This window comes from Balaenoptera musculus, chromosome 12 (assembly GCF_009873245.2).
Source record: "Balaenoptera musculus isolate JJ_BM4_2016_0621 chromosome 12, mBalMus1.pri.v3, whole genome shotgun sequence".
NCBI lineage: Eukaryota > Metazoa > Chordata > Mammalia > Artiodactyla > Balaenopteridae > Balaenoptera > Balaenoptera musculus.
The window spans coordinates 66,419,863-66,441,255 of record NC_045796.1 but is presented as its reverse complement, the minus strand read 5'-3'; positions in this window follow the sequence as shown (position 1 = coordinate 66,441,255).

Here is a 21,393-nt window from a genome sequence, read left to right as displayed (position 1 = left end):
ACAGTGGAAATTTCTTTTACAGATGAAAAGAATATTTATAAACCCCATAACATTAACAAACCTTAGAGTGGCCAATTCAAATTTAATAAGAAAACTACATAGGAGTCTAGATTGGATCCCTATCTCTGCTGTAGTCCAAACATCACTCCCAAGGTGATATTATTCATTCCAGTTGTCATTAGCCTGTAGTTTCTACCATCTTTAGGCTCTGAAGCAGATCTGGCTTCTAAGTAGGGAAAATCAAAAGATGTCCATATCCATATAGTAGGGCCTCGGGATCAGATGAATTTTATTGCTGGTTTTCATGTTCTGTCTTATCTTCATGGTACTTGAGTTCTGCCCTGGCAACTCCATTTGCTGAGACTGGGTACTATTTATCCACTGCATGAAACTTCTGATCTCAGTTAATTTCTTCTCTGGATCATTTCTTCCTGCTAATGGACTCCCTAGACCTCTTTCTTACAAGGATATCCACCTGATAATAATCCCTTGACTTTCTTATTTTCTTCCTATTACCTGCTGTCAATCTTTCTTGATGTCCTGTTTACCTCCTAGATGCCTCCTCCTTGTATACCTCTGGGTCTCCTTGTCTTTTCCAGAAGATTTGTCGGAAGTTCTTATTTTTGTGCTGCCAGAACTTGCCAGCTTAGCCAGATCCAGTTCAGTTCATTTCTACAAATATTGCAGCATCTATTACATTATAGAGATAATATAGCAACCCTTCATGGCAACTTTTAAAATAAACCTGATAAGTTAGTTGTAGAAACCAAGACTGGAAAATGTTAGGTAGCTTCTAAAGTCATACAACACACCAATGTTCATTGCAGCACTATTTACAATAGCCAGGTCATAGAAGCAACCTAAATGCCCATCGACAGATGAATGGATAAAGAAGATGTGGTACATATATTCAATAGACTATTGCTCAGCCATAAAAAGGAACGAAACTGGGTCATTTGTAGAGACATAGATGGACCTAGAGACTGTCATACAGAGTAAGTCAGAAAGAGAAAAACAAATATTGTATATTAATGCATATATGTGGAATCTAGAAAAATGGTACAGATGAACAGATTTGCAAGGCAGAAATAGAGACACAGATGTAGAGAACAAACATATGGACACCAAGGCGGGGGAAAGTGGTGGGGGTGGTGGCGGGATGAATTGGGAGATTGGGATTAACATGCATACACTAATACGTATAAAATAGATAACTAGTAAGAACCTGCTGTATAAAAAATAAATTTAAAAAAGAAAGAAGAAAAAAAGATAGTCATACAAAAGTGACCGTTGAACTATGATTTAAATCCAGGAGTGCTAGTGACTCTGAGTCAGCACTCTTCTTATTCTGTTTCCCTTATATCTTATTCACACTTATTCCGGTTCATCTGCCAACACAAACTCATAAGGACAGTTTGAACCACAGTGAATAATCAGCATTTATTTTGTGATTATCTGGAGTATTTGGTAGGCAATGGACTATTGCTAAAAGTTGGTGAATAGAGAAGTAATAGGATCAAAATTGTGTTCTAGAAGAATTAATTCAGAGTAGATTAAGGGAGAGGAGAGGCTGAAGGTAGTGAGCTATTATAACAGTCCAGATCAGGGGTAATGGGGTCCTGACACAAAGCAGTAAACCTTTAGGGAGTCAAAAGAATAAAACAACTAACATTGAATACTGGTGCCCTCTGGCATGAGTGAGAAGATAAGGAATGTCAATGGTAATTACAGGCTATCCTCAAATGATTCTCCCCAAATTATTATATTGTTGAAACCTATTAAAATATGCTGAGTTTAAGTTTTTAAATTTAATTTATTAATACATAATGTAGTGAAACATCCATTCAAATTACTTTAGGTGTGGGGAATAAATCTTTGGTAAAGGCATTAGGAGTTCAAAGTATTGCTGAATAATTAAAGATTCCAGGTAAGCATTTACCTCATTTGCTTGTGGCCCTGCAGAATGCATTCTATGATTGTCTAATTAGTTGAATAAAAGATTCTAAGGTTGGTGAATCACTGCCACATATATTCATTTCCTTATAATCTTGTATTAATGGTTCCTGTCATTTCGAATGCCCTTGGCTCCCTTTTACTTTTCATCAGCTACCTTATTTTACTGCAAGACCCTGCTGAAATGCCAGCTCATCTATGAAACTCTCCCTAATGACTCCAAGTAAATTCTTCTGTGGTGATTTCATTGTATATAGGAGATTGGCTTATATTTTGTAGGGGAGGAAATATAATTTTTCCTCTACCCTTCTGAGGTCTTAGCTGAGACTCCTGTAATAAAAGATTGATAAACAAGAGAAAAACAAACAAGTTTATTAACATGTATACCTCATGAACACCTGGGAGAAACTTGAAGTAGTGGCTTTAGAATTTAGGGATAAATATCATCTTAATAGGGAAAGGGGAAGGGGAATATGGACCTTTTAGGGGAGAGTTAGTGACTTTTAGGAAAGATGAATGGGTGATGAGATGTAGGTCTGGTGTGGTATTGTACTCCAGTACCCTCTCCTGGGATAAGTGCATCAGTCTTCCCTGGTCGATGAAACCCCCGGGGAGAAGATTTATGACAAATCAGTTCCCTTTGGAAGATCTGTCCTTAGACAGATAAGAGCTCAGAGAAAAACTCTCCCTGTATCTGCTGTTTTCCAAGTGTCTACAGCTCAAAACAACCAACATACCAAAATGGCATATTTGGGAACGGCATGTCCTTAAGTCCTACAGTCATAATTTGGGGTGACATATTCTGCTACTCTTCAATTTCCATTATGGCTCTTGCCTGGTTATATTGCATTTGCCATGTGTCTCCCCAGGCAGATTAGTGATCTTTAAGAACACAGAAAATATTTTAGCCATCTTTATTTTTCACTTTAATTACCACTCATAGACCTGGGGTCACCTATATATCAAGGCAGGAGGTAGAAGGAAAATGAAAGTGAAAGAAAAAACATTTTTGAAGCTAAATATTTTTATAAATAACAGGTCATTTGTGGCCAGATTTTCTTCCTTAATATTTTGTGTGGGCAAGACAAATTTTGTGTTTGAATACCTTTTCCTGTTGCAGGTGTCTAACAGCCCTGCAAATTTTTATCTTCTAATACTCATCCAGATTTGCTTATTTATGTGACAAACCTGGAGACTTGTGTTAGTGACCTTTGCTTTACATATATGCTTTGATTTCACATATACAGTTGTCCTTAGAAACCTGCTTTATTATACCAATTTTATAGATGAAGAAACTGAGACTTCCAGAGACTAAGTAATTTTCCCAGTATCACTCTATGAATGTACCCAATGGAACTGAATCTTCTAAACAAAATCATTAGTTTCAGGAAGTTTTAACTAAAAGTTGAAGATTAACTGGAGAAATGGAAGCTATCACCATAATAAAATTTATTCCAGGTGGTTGACATACAGAGTTACATTTGAGCTATTAGTCCCAATACTTAATAGCTGGGTATCAGGGAACCATAACTAGTATCTAGATGCAGAGATAGGACTTAGTTACATGCTCAAGCTTTATGGACAAAATGCATAAGAGTGGTTGCATAAAACTACTCTCCACTCCATTGGTGGTTTATCAGTAGTTATCACATCATAACACACTGTTTAAAATGTAAATACTGTCAGTTGCAGTAGCAACTGTCAGGTGTTCTTGGAAAACACACAATATTCTGGGAAACAGCAGCACCATTAAAACATGGGTGGGAGGGGGTGAAGGGGAATCAGGTACCATTTAAAGGCAGCTATCTGTGCTGATTGTCTTCATCTCAAGAAGACAGGTTTGCTTCCAGAATCCTCAGCTTTTCTCACAACATTTATTTGAACTTAAAAATACCTGATAGGTTCCAAGTCCTCCCAAAGGTAAGAGGACAGTTTTGCTGTGCTCCCAGGGAGGATATTGATACTGATGCTGGTAGTTATATTGTCACTACACCTGACTGTGAGCTCAGAGACATTGCTGGAAATGAAGGCTATTGCTGACCTTCCGGCTGAAAGTCAAAGGAAAGATATAAGGAGAAATACTAACTACTCCTTTTTTGTTTGGTTTCAACTTCTATTTTAGCTAACCTAAATAAGAAGTCTGTAGTGAAAGGTAAACATAGCTACAACCACATTAATATTGGTATTCAGGGACTTTGACCATATGCAAGGAAGTTAAAATGTTCTTTAAAAATCTCTTCATAGTTAACATTTGTTTCCTAACATGTGTTTTAAAGACGAAGTACACTTGTTTAAGAAAATAAGCCTAAAAAAATTTTTAAAAGGAAAATAAGCCATTGTTCATTAATGATAATGAGCCATTTGAGATAGGAGTTGAGGCTCCCATGGAGATGGGTAGGCCGGAGCTAAATAAAAAAGATCCATGAATGTTTCTATATTAAAAAAAAATGAATAGTAGTTTGGAGACAGGTCAGAGCCATGAAGAAAATGAGAAGGGTGAGGGAATTAGTTTCAGAGAAGTACAACACTATGAATATAGTAGTTTTAAACATAGTGTTCAATACTGTGGTACTGTCAGCATATCTGTATTATAAATATCCCCAACTCTTCAAACCTTCAGTAAATGTAGCTACCTCACACAAATGTCATGTGAGAGCAAAGTATTTGTTGGAGGAGGATTGACTATTCCATTTCTATTGATACCTTGAAAAATGGCATTAACATGCACTGGAGAGCAATAAGATCCAAGAACTAAAAGGATTAAGCAGGAAAAGCAGCTCAAAGATAGAGAGGACCATAAGCCACAACCCTTTCTTGCCTTGAAAATTTGCAGAAATTTTCAGAAGGTCACTGGAATTCTATAATGTGCAATAGCATTTCAATCAATACCCTCTAGAACTTTGGTGGCACGAAGTGAACCTGAGTACGGCAGGAAAAAAGAAAAAGAATTTCATCTCTTAAAGAAAAATGTTTTTGAGAGACATTAGAGGATAAACTGTGCTTGGAGAGGAAGATGATACAGATTTCTTACTAACTTACTTTGGAAAGGATATAAAACTAGATTCATTTATTTCAGTACGTTTTCTGAGATTTTTTTTATGTGGCATTCTTAATTAAATTGGAGGGTAAAATGAAGGATGATGATAAGTCAATTGAAATAAAACGAAGTCTCTTTCAAATTGGAAAGCGTTAACTGTAATCAATTAAAGGATATATCTGCGAATTAACTGATAGTCTAATCAGAAGTGAATGAGAACTTTGAAATCAGGGCAGACGGCAAAACAGAGATGAACAGACTAAAATACTGACCCCCCCAATACATCAATCGATAAAAATAGAAAGTGTTTTATCTCCTCTACTTCTTTTAATAACAAGGATCAGATCAAGCATAAGGTTTCCTTTGCTTTTCGGCTCCTTAAATCAGGGACTTCAAAGAACTAAGTCTCTGCTCATATCATTAAGTGATACAGGAGAAATCTAAGTGGGCTTCAGCTTCAGAAACCCAGTGTCCCTTCGTCCTTGATCAGTTCATGAGTCCTGATACTATTTGACTCTGTCCAGCCCGTGCATCTCAGCACCTGTACTCCGGAATCCCTGCTTGGTCCGTGTTTCTGGGCTTCAAGAATGATCTTCAGAGTACTGACCACTGTGAGCTTGACAAGTTTGCCCTTTTGACAAAGTGAAAGAGGTCATTATATCCACCAGTGGGATCCACAAAGCAATTCTTAGGGAGGTTTGAGCCAATATTTTTACAGTTGCATATCAGGGATACTGTGAACACAGGGAAATCTTGTAAACAGTGCAGAATTAAAAAAAAAAAAGTTTTCAAAATTTAGCTATCAACAACGTTTGTCTTTTTAATTGCCCACAGCACCATGTTGGTAACACTAAATATGTATTTTACTGATTCATATGAAAATGACAAAAATAATTACTGCATCTTAAGTGCAATTTTCAAGAGATATTCTGCTGAGAAATAGCATCTTGTAACAAAATGACTATTCACTGTCTAAGTAACTCCTAAAAAAGTTAAGAAATGTAAGCAGAACAAGGTAAAAAGATACTTCTTTCAGAACCATCCTCCGTATAAAATTAATTTTTCTCAGTGGTTATTGGAACATGTTTACTCCTTGACGTAAAGAACTGAATCACTGGCCCGGTCTTGACCCTGACTAAAAGACTCATAACGTAATGAGAGAAAGCAACAGAGGTAAGGCAAAATTAAAATTATTTCATAACTTATCTTTAAATTATTAAAGATATTTTGTTCTCTCTGCTGTTCCACCAGTCAAGAGAATGCTTTAATTATCTTCCTGTGGAGAACAGAGAACTGTGTCACTGAAATGAATTTAACCAATTTGACTTATTAAGATGTTTTATCATGATTCCAGGTGACTTGTATAACACCAACAACTGTTTTTTAATATATACATTTTAATAATATACCAACAACAATATTTTCCTATAAACCACTGAGGTCTTTGTAAATTTCAGTGTTTCCTAAACGAATTTTACCTGGTATTGCTGCATGGGAACTTTACATTTTTCAAAGCAAAGGTATAGTTCCATTAGTATTCCCTAAAACTCGTGAAAAGTAATCAAGATACCCTCACATTTGTTTTTTTTTTTTTTTTTTTTTTACAGCAGGTTTGTAAATCTCCAGGGCACTTGCATTTGCCACAAAATAATATAACAAGGAGTTCCTGACGTAAAGTGAATATCCAAGAGAAATATTTTTCCCTGCGGTATTTTGGGAAGACCTGGAAGATTGTAATTTGGCGACATTTATTTGGTGGAAAAAGGAAGAACTTTCAGTATGTTTGTTGAATGTATCTTCAACAGTGGAAACACCCTAGGATAGCTCTTAGATAAGTAAATCAGATAAGCCTTTCTGAGGTATTGTTAAGAAAATGACACTATTTCTTCTTTCCTTCTCTACCTCTGCCCCCTCCTTGTTTTCTTCTTTCCTTTCCTCTTGCTCTTCTTCCCAATATCTCTTCCTCCTCCTCCTCCTGTCTCTAACACCGTCACCCTGGAAGCTGTCAGTGTATTGACTGCAAATATCATGTATCCACATGGAAACTAAAATTGTCCCACACTCTAGAGGACAGATCACAACGAATCTAGAAACTTTTAAACTCACGTCCATGATCTCTTATCTTTTGCAATGATCATAACTGAGGCCCCTTCACAAAATTCATGTGGGTAACATTTTATTAACGAGAAATTGTAATTCTGGAGTATATCCTTTTTTAAAACTGACTTGATTTTTCCTTACAAAAATGGTGACATCTTGAAAGACAAAGAAAGACACAGGAACAATTCCACATTAAAGGTGATGAAAGTGATATGACACTAAATGCAACGAGTAACCCTGGACTGGATCCTGGACCAAAAAATAAAATAAAATAAATACGCTAAAGGACACTATCAGGACAATTGGATATATATATACATATATATATATATATATATGTGTGTGTGTGTATATATATATATGTATATATATGTATGTGTGTGTGTATATACATTTGTTAGCTGTGACTGTTGGAATGTAGGCAGAAAGGATGCCTGAGTCCACCTTTTTGATTCATTAAGAATATATGGTTGGTGTTCATTGAGTAACTCAATTTATTATCTGAAGTTTAGGATCAAAATTTCCATTATTGAATGTGGTAGGAAATTGGGGATTCATTGTACAGGTTTCCCAGAATTAGAATATAGGTATAAATATTGATATATGGATATATCTATATAGATATATAGGATAGATATATAGACTAGAATATATATAATAGATCAGTGATAATTTTGTATCAATGTTAATTTTCTAGTTTTTATATTTGCATTGTTATGTAAGAGATGTGAGAGAATGCTCTTATTTTTAAAAATACACACTAAAGTATTTAAAGGAAAAGGGGAGCCATCTTCAACTTACTCTCAAATGGTCCAGGGTGGGGCATAAAAGATAACTAGCTAGCTACCTAGCTAGTGAGATAGATAGAATGATTTTATTCCTCCAAAATAACCTTCTATTTCTAAAAGGCCATGTCATTGGAAAGTCTGTAAGGAAAATCTCCTCTGTATCTAAACAGTACCTACTTCCACGTCCTGGAAGGAGATCACTAGTTTCCATGATGGAATCCTTAACCAATGGACAGTATTTGTAAAAAAACTGATTGTATGTAGAGTCCAGGGTAGCTTTGAGCTCATACACAAGGAAACTTAAAAATACTCCCTTTTAACTGAGGTATAGAATGATTCAGCTGGAGGGCCTCACAGGCAATGTTCTAGAACAAGGGGTTGAAGAAGATGATTAATCTGTTTGTGCCTCCACCTCAGAGAGGAGAACTTTCCTTCTGCCAGGGGAGAGTACTGTCTTGGTTTACTGAAAAATATAATTAATTCTCTATGACATTTATGTGTAAGTCAGTGCAAGAAGTTATAGGATATCTGGCAAAATATTTTGTTGAAATAGAGGCAGATAGAAAACAACCACACACATACACACAAATGCACAAAATTAAAAATACACATCCTTAGCATTAAGTATTTACTCTCTGACACACAATGCTAGACAGAGTTTGGAGCTTGGGAAAAGACACACAGGTCAAAATCAAAGATCTCTTGCTCCAAGCTTTGCTCTAGTCTGAACCTCAGCAGCCTACAACTGAGCAGCGGTGACAAGCTGCCCATATTTGACCAAGTGAGGTAACCGGGCTACCTGTATACCGTTCAATGCCAGACTGAGTGAAACAGACAAGGTATACCTTGGGAACTTAGAGAAAGAGAAGGTAAATGCAGGCTTCACCAGAAAAATCTGGGAATTGAGTTGAGATTTGGTAAACCTGTGTCAAATAATTTCCTTAAAACAAGCAACCGTGGAAATATGTTTCGGATGTAGAGTCCATAGTCACAAAAACCACAGGTTATACCAGATTTTGTTTTCACAAAAGGAAATACATCTCTTTGATAATATTACGTGTTTTAATTTGAAAACTATGATTATATAGTACATCTATTTTTCCCTTCTAGTTTCATTGAGCTATAATAGACATATAACACTATTTAAGAGGTACATAATAACTTGACCTACATACATCATGAAATGATGACCACAAAGAGTTTAGTGAACATCCACCATCTCATAGAGATATGAAATAAAAGGAGTAGAAAAAAAAATCTGTTTCATTGTGATGAGAACTTTTAGGATTTACTCTCTTAACTTTCATATATAACATACAACAATGTTACGTATATTACTCATGTTGTACACTATTCTTAGCACTCATTTATCTTATAACTGAAAGTTTGTACCTTTTGACCTTCATCCAATTCCTCTCACCCCATCCTCCACCTCTGGTAACCACAAATCTGATCTTTTTTTTCTATGACTTTTTTGATTTATTTATTTTTTGAAGTCTAATTGACTACAACACTATGTTAGTTCCTGGAACGCAACATAGTGATTCATTATTTCTGTACATTACCAAATGATAACCACAATAAGTCTAGTTACCATGCCTCCATACAAAGATATTACTTTGTAATTGACTATATTCCCCAAGCTGTACATTTCACCACTGTGACTCATTTATTTTGTAACTGGAAGTTTGTAGCTCTTAATCTCCCTCATGAATTTCACTTATCCCCCCTCACTCTCCTCCCCTCTGGCAACCAACTTTTGTTCTCTGTATCTATGACTTTGCTTCTGTGTTGTTATCTTTGTTCATTTGTTTTGTTTTTTACATTCCTCATATAAGTGAAATCATGTAGTATTTGTCTTTCTCTGACTTATTTCACTTAACATAACACCAGCTAGGTCCATCCATGTTGTCATGTGGATTTAATTCTCTTTTATGGCTGAAAAATATTCCATTATATATATATATGTGTGTGTGTGTGTGTGTGTGTGTGTGTGTGTATAAAACAATCCTCTTTATCCATTCATCTATTGATGGGCAGTTAGGTTGCTTCCATATCTTGACAATGGTAAATAACACTGTAATGAACATAGGGGTGTACATATCTTTTTGAATTGGTGTTTTGATTTTCTTCAGATAAATACCCAGAATTGGAATTGCTGTGTTGTATGGTAGTTCTATTTTTAATTTTTGAGCAATCTCCATTCTGTTTTTCATAGTGGCTGCCCCAATTTACATTCCCACCAACTGTGCACAGGAGTTCCTTTTTATCTACAACCCTGCCAATACTTGTTATTTGTTGTGTTTTATAATAGCCATTCTGACAGGTATAAGATTATATCTCATTGTGGTTTTGATGTGCACTTTCGTGATGATTAGTGATGTTGACCATCTTTTCATGTGTCTGTTGGCCATCTGTATGTCTTCTTTGGAAAAATATCTATTCAGGTCCTCTGCCCATTTTTTAATCTGATTGCTTGGTTTTTGATGTTGAGTTGTATGAGTTATTTGTATATTTTGGACAATAACCCCTTATCAGATATAGCTTTTGTAGATGGTTTCTCCCATTCAGTAGGCTTTCTTTTCATTTTATTGATAATTTCCTTTGCTGTGCAAAAGCTTTTTAGTTTGATGTAGTCTCATTTATTTATTTATTTTTTGCTTTTGTTTCTCTTGCCTGAGGGTACATAGCCAAAAAAATATTGCTAAGACTGATGTCAAAGAGGGTACTGCCTATGTTTTCTTCCAGGAGTTTTATGTGATCATATAGTATGTTTATTTTTTTTAATATTGAATATTTTAAATATTTCAAACATACTAAAAATATAAAAAATAACAGTTTCCTCCAACCACCTTTTTGGTATTCTGTTTACATAGTGAATATTATATTGTTAGCATTTTTATTCCATTAAATATTTTCACAAAACATAATTTCTAGGAACTGCATTAAAATATTACTTTTTCCTCTATCATAGATATTTAAGTTGTGCATCACTTCCCGCCATTATAGTTAATAGCATAATGAACATTCTTGTACATAAGTCCCCAAAACTATATTTTTAAGATTACAAGGAGCAAAATTTCTAAGTTTTAAGACTTTTTATATACCATCACAGTGCCTCACAAAACTGCTGCTTAGTGAGTATGACTTTAAAAGCTATTAGGCTCATAAATCTCAGGCTTATAAATTTTGAACTAAACAGAGCAAAGGTTTAACTTATTTTTTCTATAACTGAAACCAATGCAACTCACAAAACTCTTTTTATGCTGTTAGAAAATTTTAAAAAAAAGGGCTTCCCTGGTGGCGCAGTGGTTGAGAATCTGCCTGCCAATGCAGGGGACACGGGTTCGAGCCCTGGTCTTGGAAGATCCCACATGCCGCGGAGCAACTAGGCCCGTGAGCCACAACTACTGAGCCTGCGCGTCTGGAGCCTGTGCTCCGCAACAAGAGAGGCCGCGATAGTGAGAGGCCCGCGCACCGCGATGAAGAGTGGCCCCCGCTTGCCGCAACTGTAGAAAGCCCTCGCACAAGAACGAAGACCCAGCACAGCCATAAATAAATAAATAAATAATTTTAAAAAGTTACTTAAAACAAAAAAATAGAGGATACCTAGTAAAATTTGAATTTCAGATAAACAGCAAAGAACTTTTAAAAAAAAAAATTTAAAAAAATCATACAATTCAAAGTCGTCATTCATTTCTACTTTAGAAATAATGTCTGTTTTTAAAAATAAATATTGAGTTAGATTTAGGCCCCATGCTTATCTTCTTCCTTGGGGGTAATTCTTTGGGAGACACTCAAGTCCCCCTGATATCAGCAAGTGAGTGTTTGAACCAATGGCTCTTCTTCCCATTGGTCTCTGCTGAGGTGTAGACTGTTCTGAGGGAGCTCTTGCTATGTCTGGGCTCCTTAGTCTCCCTCTAGTCACATGATCCATGAATCTGGGCACCTTGTCTTCATTCTCTCCAGTCTCTTGAACCCTAGTTCCTCTCTGAGTATGGATTTAAGCTTACCCCCCAGCCTCCTGACTCTCTGGGGGTTTAGAAATTCCAGGAACCACATTCAGATCAGACCTCTCTGGACTGCCCTCAGTCCCGTCTGCAGAGACCCCTTCCAACCTCTGCCACTCCCACCCAATCTCCCTACCATCCTAGCTACGCTTGCCTTGGACAGGACCCACCATCATGCAGATTGCAAGTCTACTCTTAGAGGCTGGGAGCCCTTTGCAGGCCACCTTTTGAGTAATAAAGTACAAGATAGAACTGTTCTCAAATATCCCAAAAATTATTAGAGGGTTACTGTTAGGAAATCTTTTTTTTTTTAACTTTTTATTTTGTATTGGAGTAGAGTTGATTAACAATGTTGTGATAGTTTCAGGTGTACAGCAAAGTGATTCAGTTATACATATACATGTTTCTATTCTTTTTCAAATTCTTTTCCCATTTAGGTAGCTACATAATATTGAGCAGAATTCCCTGTGCTATACAGTAGGTCCTGTTGGTTATCCATTTTAAATATAGCTGTGTGTACATGTCAGTCCCAAACTCCCTAACTATCCCTTCCCCCCACCCTTCCCCTCGGTAACTGTAAGTTTGTTCTTTAAGTCTGTGAGTCTGTTTCTGTTTTGTAAATAAGTTCATTTGCATCATTTCTTCTTAGATTCCACATGTAAGCGATATCATACGATATTTCTCTTTCTCTGTCTGACTTACTTCACTCAGTATGACAACCTCTAGGTCCATCCAAGTTGCTGCAAATGACATTATTTCATTCTTTTTAATGGCTGAGTAATATTTCATTGCATATATGTGCCACACCTTCTTTATCTATTCTTCTGTCGATGGACATTTAGGTTGCTTCCATATCTTGGCTATTGTAAATAGTGCTGCAATGAACATTGGGGTGCATGTATCCTTTTGGACCCTGTTTTTCTCTGGATATATGCCCAGGAGTGGGATTGTAGGATCATATGATAGTTCTATTTTTAGTTTTTAAGGAACCTCCATACTATTCTCCATAGTGGCTGCACCAATTTACATTCCCAGCAACAGTGTAGGAGGGTTCCCTTCTCTCCACACCCTCTCATCTTTTATATTTCCATATCACCCTCTAAGGCCAAGACCCCTGAAGATAGGCATGGACCAATAACTCAGGCTCAGAGAGTGTCTAAAACCTGGGCACAGCACCACCCTCTCACCATCTGACTGAACATGTAGCATATTTCCCAGTGAAGAGGAGACTCTGCTTATGTCCTACCCTGCCTTTTTCTGCTGCTTTATACTTAATTTTAAATCCTTTATGTTTTGTTCCTTCTGGCTTTGGCTCATGATCTTCCAATAAGTGTTTGGAATGAAAATGATACTTACTATAAGACTTTTGGGGTGGGGGAGAGTGAGTTTAAAACCTTCTCTCAGCATTTCAGTTGACTTCTGTCTTCCAGGATGAGGCATTGTGCGCCAAAAAAGAAGGCTGATACCCAGATGGTGGAAGAAAGATAATGAATTCAAAGAAGGAAGGAGGAAAGTAATTGCACTTTATATTTAAAATTATCCCCCTTCTACATATTTGTGTAAGTGTATTGGTGATAAATGTATCAACTTATAATTAGTAGTAAGTAGCCTCACTAGAACTTTGCTGGCAAAGTTGCTACTTCTAGGAACATGTGGTAATTGATTGTCATTTTAATTCCTGTTTATCTCTGTGTGGTTTCTAATGAGGTTTAACATGATTTCAAATGAATAAACTATTTTATTTCTTCCTTATGTATATTTATTATTTATATTGTTAATTCTTAGAAATTACTTAGTAATTATGGGAATCATTCAATTTAATCCTTTACATTTTCTATTTATATTAATCTCACAGTGCAATTAAAGAAAAATTTATTTCCTTCTATACAATAGCTAAATCTCCTCTTCTTTCTAGTCTATGTGCTATTTACTCAGCAGATTTCACTTAAAAAATATTGAAGAATAATAATCATGTAGCTTGTTTCTAGACTCTAAAAGAAATGAGTCTAGTGATTCACTGTTAAGTATAACATAGATTTTTCATTAAAGATAGGTATTATGCATTATTTAAATATTCTATTCCTTTTTTTAAGTTTTAAATTTTAAACAAAATCAGGAATGAGTATTAAATTTGGGTTTTCTTAAATGATGGTCAGATATGCATTTTTAATCTCTTAATGACATATATATATTCATAGTTTAGACAAATGAGCCATATTTGAATTTTCCTGGAATAAATCCTGCTTGGTTGAGATGGTGGATTATTTTTAGGAATTATTTACTTTACTTTGCTTATATATTATTTAAAATTTTATCACTTATATTCAATGCAAAAGAAGACACATAATGTGCGTGTGTGTCTGTTTGCCAGATTTAAGTGTTAGAAATATGTTCTTTTTTTAAAAAATAATGAAGACATATTTCAATGTTTGCCAATTGAAAAAGTAGATGTGTTCTCACAGATCTCCCCATGTCACCATTTTCCTGGGTACTTCAAGTCTTCTTTCAAATATTAAATGACAAGATATTTGATAGTCATAGCTCAAAGTCACAAAGTCTAACAAGCATTTAACTACTGTGTGTCTTCAGGATTTAACCCCCTTTTCTTAATTCCCTGATCATGAGGCATCAAATGTTTTCCAGAAAAACTTGATAATTTGGGGAGGGAGGGAGGAATGTCTAAAGTCATTATAAAAATCTGCAGTACTCAACAGGCCCTGCTCTCATTTCAGAGTTCAGGACAGAAGGCTACAGTTCTCTGGCTTTGCCACCCCTGGGCCGTTTCTTTCCTGAAAGCAGTAGTAGCCCAGCTTGAACCAGAAAGGCAACAGAGAGTACACATTACAGGGAGCAGAACCACCTAGGCTTCACAGGTAGGTCTGAGAGTGAGAATGTTATGTAATTTACTGTTCAAACAATGCAATTATATGAATGGCAGACTATGTTAAAAATAACTAAAATCATAAAACTCTGAAATATTTACTAAATGACCATCCTATAAAATAGTTCTAAATCAGAAACTATTTCCAAAACAAAAATTCTTTCTGAAAATATATGTTCATGTATTGTACAATAAAGTAATTTTTAAAAAGTATGTTGACTATCTGAATATGAACAATTAAAATAAGCAAAAAGATTTTTAGCAAATATTTTACATACTCTATCCAGTTTTCTTAATCATGTCTGTCTCTCATAGCATGTCACTGATATATTTCAATAAAAAAGAATTTTTTTCCCCAATGGAGTCTTTTCTATATAAAATTTTCTGTCTTTTTCAAAATTGCCTTTTATTTTCATAATTTAAAGTTCTCGATACCTCCAATTGACTTTTCTCTGTGGATCATAATATTTTACAATAAGAAATATTTTATAAAATTTGAGGCACTTCATAAACTCAGAGAAAATACTGCTAAATCGAGGGCATCTTAATGTTCTTTTTTTTCTATACTGAAACGTCTGACTACTTTAGCCCAAATATTTTCATGTTCTGTCTTTTTTACTTCATTCAAAATACCTTTTTTGACAAATATTTTTGCATTACAAAGCTCATCAAATGAATTGTCCCTATTCTGTGATTTGTTTGAATGATTCACCAAATCCAGTTGCTGTAAAATTGTAGACCTTGTCAATTTCATTCTATTCCAATGTTGAGTATAAATTCATTCAAGTAAACGTAGGGCCATATCACAAACTTTTCTCTAAAAGTTAGGATTTCCAAAGTGCAATTATAAAATTTGAAAATTAAAACTTTCCTTTCAAGATATATTTACTATTTGTGAGTCTATATATTTTTTCCAGCTTTATTGAGATATAATTGATATAAACACTGTGTAAGTTTAAGCTTTATTGAGATATAATTGATATAAACACTGTGTAAGTTGATGTGATATATTTATAATTGCAAAATGATTAATGTCATAGCTTTAGCTAACATCTCTATCATGTCACATAATTAGCATTTCTCTTTTTTTTTTTTTGTGGTGAGAACATTTAAAATCTAATCTACTCTTTTAGCAACTTTCAAGATTATAATACACACTATTAACAGTACTATCTATATGTTAGATCCCCAGAACTCACTCATCTTATAACTAGAAGTTTGTACTCTTTGACCAACATCTTCAATTTCCCCCACCTCCAGACGCTGGTAACCACCATTCTAGCTTCTCTTTCTATGGTTTCAGCTTGTTTAGATTCCACATATAAGTGATATGTTACAATTTCAAGTAGCCTAATGTACCTGTAATTGGAATTCTTTAAGGAGATAAGGGTGACAGAAAAATATTTAAAGAATTGGTGACCGAACACTTTCCACATTTGATGAAAGGAGCATTTTGTGCATCACCATGTTTCTCTGAAAATGGAGATTCCAAATCCAAGATGATTTACTGTGAAATTTTAAAATAAAATTATAATCAAAAATAAAATAAATAAATGAATGTAGATTTTAAAATATACAATATGTGACAAGAAACTGCTCTGTATAAGAGTTAAAACTTCTCAGCCTCTATTTTCTCCCCATACATATCAGATATACTTGAATCTATCATTTTCCGCTTTGCCCTCTGACCTGGCTCCTGGCAGCTTTGTGCTCTCGTTGGCAGTGGCACCAGCCAAGGCACAACTGGCTGGTGCATCACATGGCCAGCAGGGTCAGCGGCAGCATCACATATTTCTCTTGCTTTCACCAGAGACCAGAAGCAGTGACGTGTCCCTAGCCACTCTTGGATCCACTTAATTTTATCAGCAAGCACCTGGCATGACCACATTGTATCAGACTAGGGTAAAGAAAGATGTATTAAAATGAGACCTCTCTTTGCTATGTATATGTCTCCCACATTACTGGGTGAGATTTAACATTAACTGGAGATCTACTAAACTCATCCTGACCTGTTTTAGGACAACGGTTAATAAAAACAGCAGTAACAACTACAACAAAAAATAAGTGAAAAATGAAAAGTCTAGAACAAATGTTAAAAAGTCTTAACCAGGATTGCCAGAGGCATTCCGGGTTGTATGATCGTCCCATATTAAAGAACTAAGTTTGCATTTAAAAACCATTATGTTTTAGATGCTCCTGTGTCTCTATATATTTAAAAGATTGAATCAATACTTTTTTTGGTTTATTATCTTTTTTTTTTTAGAGGTCTAGGCAGATGTAACTTTGCTTCACTTTGCAAGATGTCCTAGATGAAACTGTCACTCTTTTCTCCCAGGCATTGATAGATTTTTGAATAAAATTCATAATGTCTTGCAACTTTGAAGCTATATTTGTTCATGTGAATTGATTTCTTTGTGACACAGCACTATGTGCATTTATTTGATGGGGGAAATCCAGAAAGGTATAAGTTCCTGTATAATAAATATCTAATCACAGTTTTATAATCAAAAATTCAATTGTTAATAATAAAATTTATATCTAATGAAAAAAATAATTGTATAAAACTAAATGTAGATAGTACTCTTTTTTGATAAAATTATATTTATTCTTACATCCATGTTTTTATGGCTACAGATAAAGATGGTATATTCAGCTTATTTCAGAAGGATGATCTATAGGTTGAGAAATTTTGTGTGATGTCTTCCTTAGGCTCTTTTTGTTTAGGCAATTGGAAGAAAACAATGTTATGATAGTTTATAGAACTGAGCGTATCTGAGAATCACAAGCAAGAATATTTCTCTATTTTTATTTAGCATATACTCAGTATTATGTAGATGTGGTACTCTAGAAAGAGCTGAGAAAGGATACAAAAATACAAGGCAGAAATCTCTTTAATCAGCTGACAGTCTAAATGAGGAGACAGAGCACACACATACAGACACACAAACACACACATGAATGAAGACTACATTTACAGAGCAACATATTAAACGATGACAATTAAAATATTAAACATAAGTAAATACAAGTTGAGGTTGCCAAGTAAGAGATGGCAGATGAGGTTAATCATAAAAGACTTCCTTGATAAGGAAAGATTTAATTGTATCTGAATAAAATGCTTCTTAAATGTAGAGAGTATATCCATGGATTTTTTTTGCGCGTCTGTTTTTATAACAGTTCCTGATGTCCTTACTCAGTCTTTGGGTGTCAGACTGAAGAAAATTATATTGATGGTCCCTACTCCTGACGTACAGCAATGCTAATACAGGAGGCATATTCCCATCCAAGTGACTGACAATAAATGGGCCATGGGCCATGGCTCATACTTATTTAGCTAACACTAGCTGACAGCTACTCTTTGGAGGTCAGCCAAAGAAATTAAGAGAAAGGGGCATTACATGGACTTTCTTTTTCCTAAAATAATCAAATAGAAGGGAGACATTGAGGAGAGGCTGTTTTTGCAACTTTTAGTTGAATACCTCTCACATCAAGTTGGGAAGTATTTCTAGGATTACAGAGTGATGATAGAAAAAGGAGAACCCTTTTATGGTAATAGAAGATGCATTCATTTATAGGGATTGGTTGACTTATCTTCTTTTAATGAAGTGTCCTAGAATAGGTTTGAATAGGTTTTGTGCTTCTTCTCTTTGGATTTTAAAGTCTGTAAGCTGGGTATGAGCAAAAGTCACATAAGAATTTTATATAATAGCATGCTCTGTTTGTTTTAAATATCCACATGATTCATCCCATTGGGTTAGAGTATGCTATTCAACATGGCATCTTTAGGAAATATTACACGCTAACAGCGTTCACAGAAGGAACGTGTGGCCAGAGATCTTCAAGAGATTCAAGGCTTAGTATTTATTGAGAATCTCTTTTACAAAGCTGAGGGTGTTTATTGATGAGCATAATGAACGGGATTACTTTTTATAGGAATTAATTAAGAACAAATTAAGAGCATCTTGGCCACTACAGCTGAGCCAGTGCCTCCCTTTCCTCTCTCTGCCTTTATTCCAGCCATTATTCTTTCCTGCTATCTGCTCTTTTCCCTTCTACTCTGTGACATAGTATATACTTCTTCCAAAAAGCGATTCTAACTTCGTGATTTAGGGAGACCAATCCCTTAATCAGTGCACTTTCTGTATCTTTGCATGGGTTGTACCTGTTCAGATGTCACTGGGTAATTTCTTTAGCGCATTCATTCTTTCATTCATTACACAGACATTTGTGGAGCTCAGCTCTATGCCAAACACTCTGCTCAATGCTGACGATACAAAGAACCACAGCATGGATGTCCTACCCTTGAGCTTGCAGGTTGGAGGCAGAAGCAGGAAGAGATGATTCCAATATCAAATGATGAGTGTTGTGAGGGAAGAGGCTTGGGGCACAGCAGAGCAGCTTTTGTCCTGGTTCTGGAGAGAAGAGTCAGAAAAACCCTCAGGGAAGAAGGAACAGAATGACCCTGCTAAGCTCTGAAGTTCAAGGGAGCTCAGCCCATGAAGGAGGTTAGGTAAGGAGCAGACACTCTTGGTTAAAAGAGCAGCCTAGACCCCCAGAAAAGACCTATGCCAAGTGAGCACAAATAATTCATGTAACTACACGGCATCCTGGGTGACAGGACAGAGGAGCAGGAAATGTGTTAAGGAGTGGCAAAAATGCCAGTTAAGGAGGTAGACAAGAATGAGATTTTAAGTTAAAATTAAAATTAAAACAAAGCATTCCAATAGGTCAGCAATTCATTTTAAAGGGTATGTAAGCTACCTAGTTTACGCAAAATTGTGATTATGTCAAACTTGTGTTTTAGAAGATCACCATGGCTACAAAGTAGAGAATGGATTGAGAAGTCAAAGCTGGGGCCAGGAAGGACAATTGCCTGAAGAGAGCTACAAGACAAAAAGATGGGGCTTGAACAAAGAAATCAGAAAAAAATGGTTGGATTTAAGAGTTAGTAAGGATGTAGACTAGATGGTACCTTTTTGTTGATTTGGTTGTAGATTCTGAAGGAGAGATTCAAGGCTGCTTCTTGATTTTCCTGTTTGATCAGCAGGATTGACAACCAGGTGTTGACTAAGATTAGGATATCAAGAAAGAATCTATATCAGCATTAAAGAAAAGTAGAAAGAGAAAACAGTGCTTTCTGATTGAAACTTACTGAGTTAGAAATGTGTAGAGCAATAAAGAATAAAGAATTAGTAGTGGTCAATTATGATGTCTCTAGAGGGGAGAAGACTGATCTGGGACAAAGAAAATGATTTTGGAATATAAATGGTAGGGCAACTGAAATGGATAATATCATCTAGGGAGAACTTGTAGCGATGCAAGGAGAAGTTCACCGTTGGTGGGATTGTAAATTGGTGCAGCCACTATGGAGAATAGTATGGAGGTTCCTTAAAAATAAAAACTAAAAATAAAGTTACCATATGATCCTGCAATCTCACTCCTGGGCATATATCTGGAGGAAACTATAACTGGAAAACATATATGCACCCCAATGTTCATAGCAGTGCTATTTACAATAGCCAAGACATGGAAGCAACCTAAATGTCCATTGACAGGTAAATGAATAAAGAAGATGTGCCATATATATATATATATATACATATATATGTATATATATGTGTGTATATATATACATATATATGTGTATATATATGTATATATATATGTATACATATATATATATATATAGTGGAATGAGTGGAATGTTACTCAGCCATAAAAAAGAATGAAATAATGCCATTTGCAGCAACATGGATGGACCTAGAGATTATCATTTAAGTGAAGTCAGACAGAGAAAGAAAAATATATGATATCACTTATATGTGGAATCTAAAAAAATGATAGAAATGAATTTATTTACAAAACATAAAAAGACTCACAGAAATAGGAAGCAAACTTACCGTTACCAAAGGGGATAGTGGGGGGGGGGGAGAGATAAATTAGGAGTTAGGGATTAACATATATACACTATTACATATAAAATAGGTAAACAACAGGACTTACTGTATTGTACAGGGAACTATATTCAATATCTTGTAATAACCTATAATGGAAAAGAATATGAAAAAGAATATAAATATATGTATATATGTATAACTGAATCACTTTGCTGTACACCTGAAACTAACACAACATTGTAAATTAACTATAATTCAGTAAAAATGGTTATTAAAAAAAAAGAAAAAGGTTCGAGAAAAGAACCCTATCCTTATAAGGACAAACCGATAGGAACAGTCTATAAAAGAGGCAACGGACAAGAACACTAGAGAAAGAACAGCAGAATATGGTATTCAGGAAGGAGAAGAGAGGATTCAGAATGAAGAGTGATGAAGAGAGTCAAACGTCAAGAGAGTACAAGAAATATAAAAAGTGAAAAGAATCCAATGGTTTCAGAATCAATGAGATTCCCCTTGACAAAAGCAATTTTAGTGAAGATGTGGAATGGAAAAGAGGTTTTGCGTTGAGTCACAAATAAGAAGTTGGGAATAAAGAAACCGCTTATTGCGGACTCTTAGCAATCTTGATTTAAAGGAAAAGAGTGTGAAACAAATGGCAGTGATCTTGTTTCTCCCAACCTTAGGTATCCTGCTCTTCTATTATGTTGGTGGGTACCTGTGACCCCAG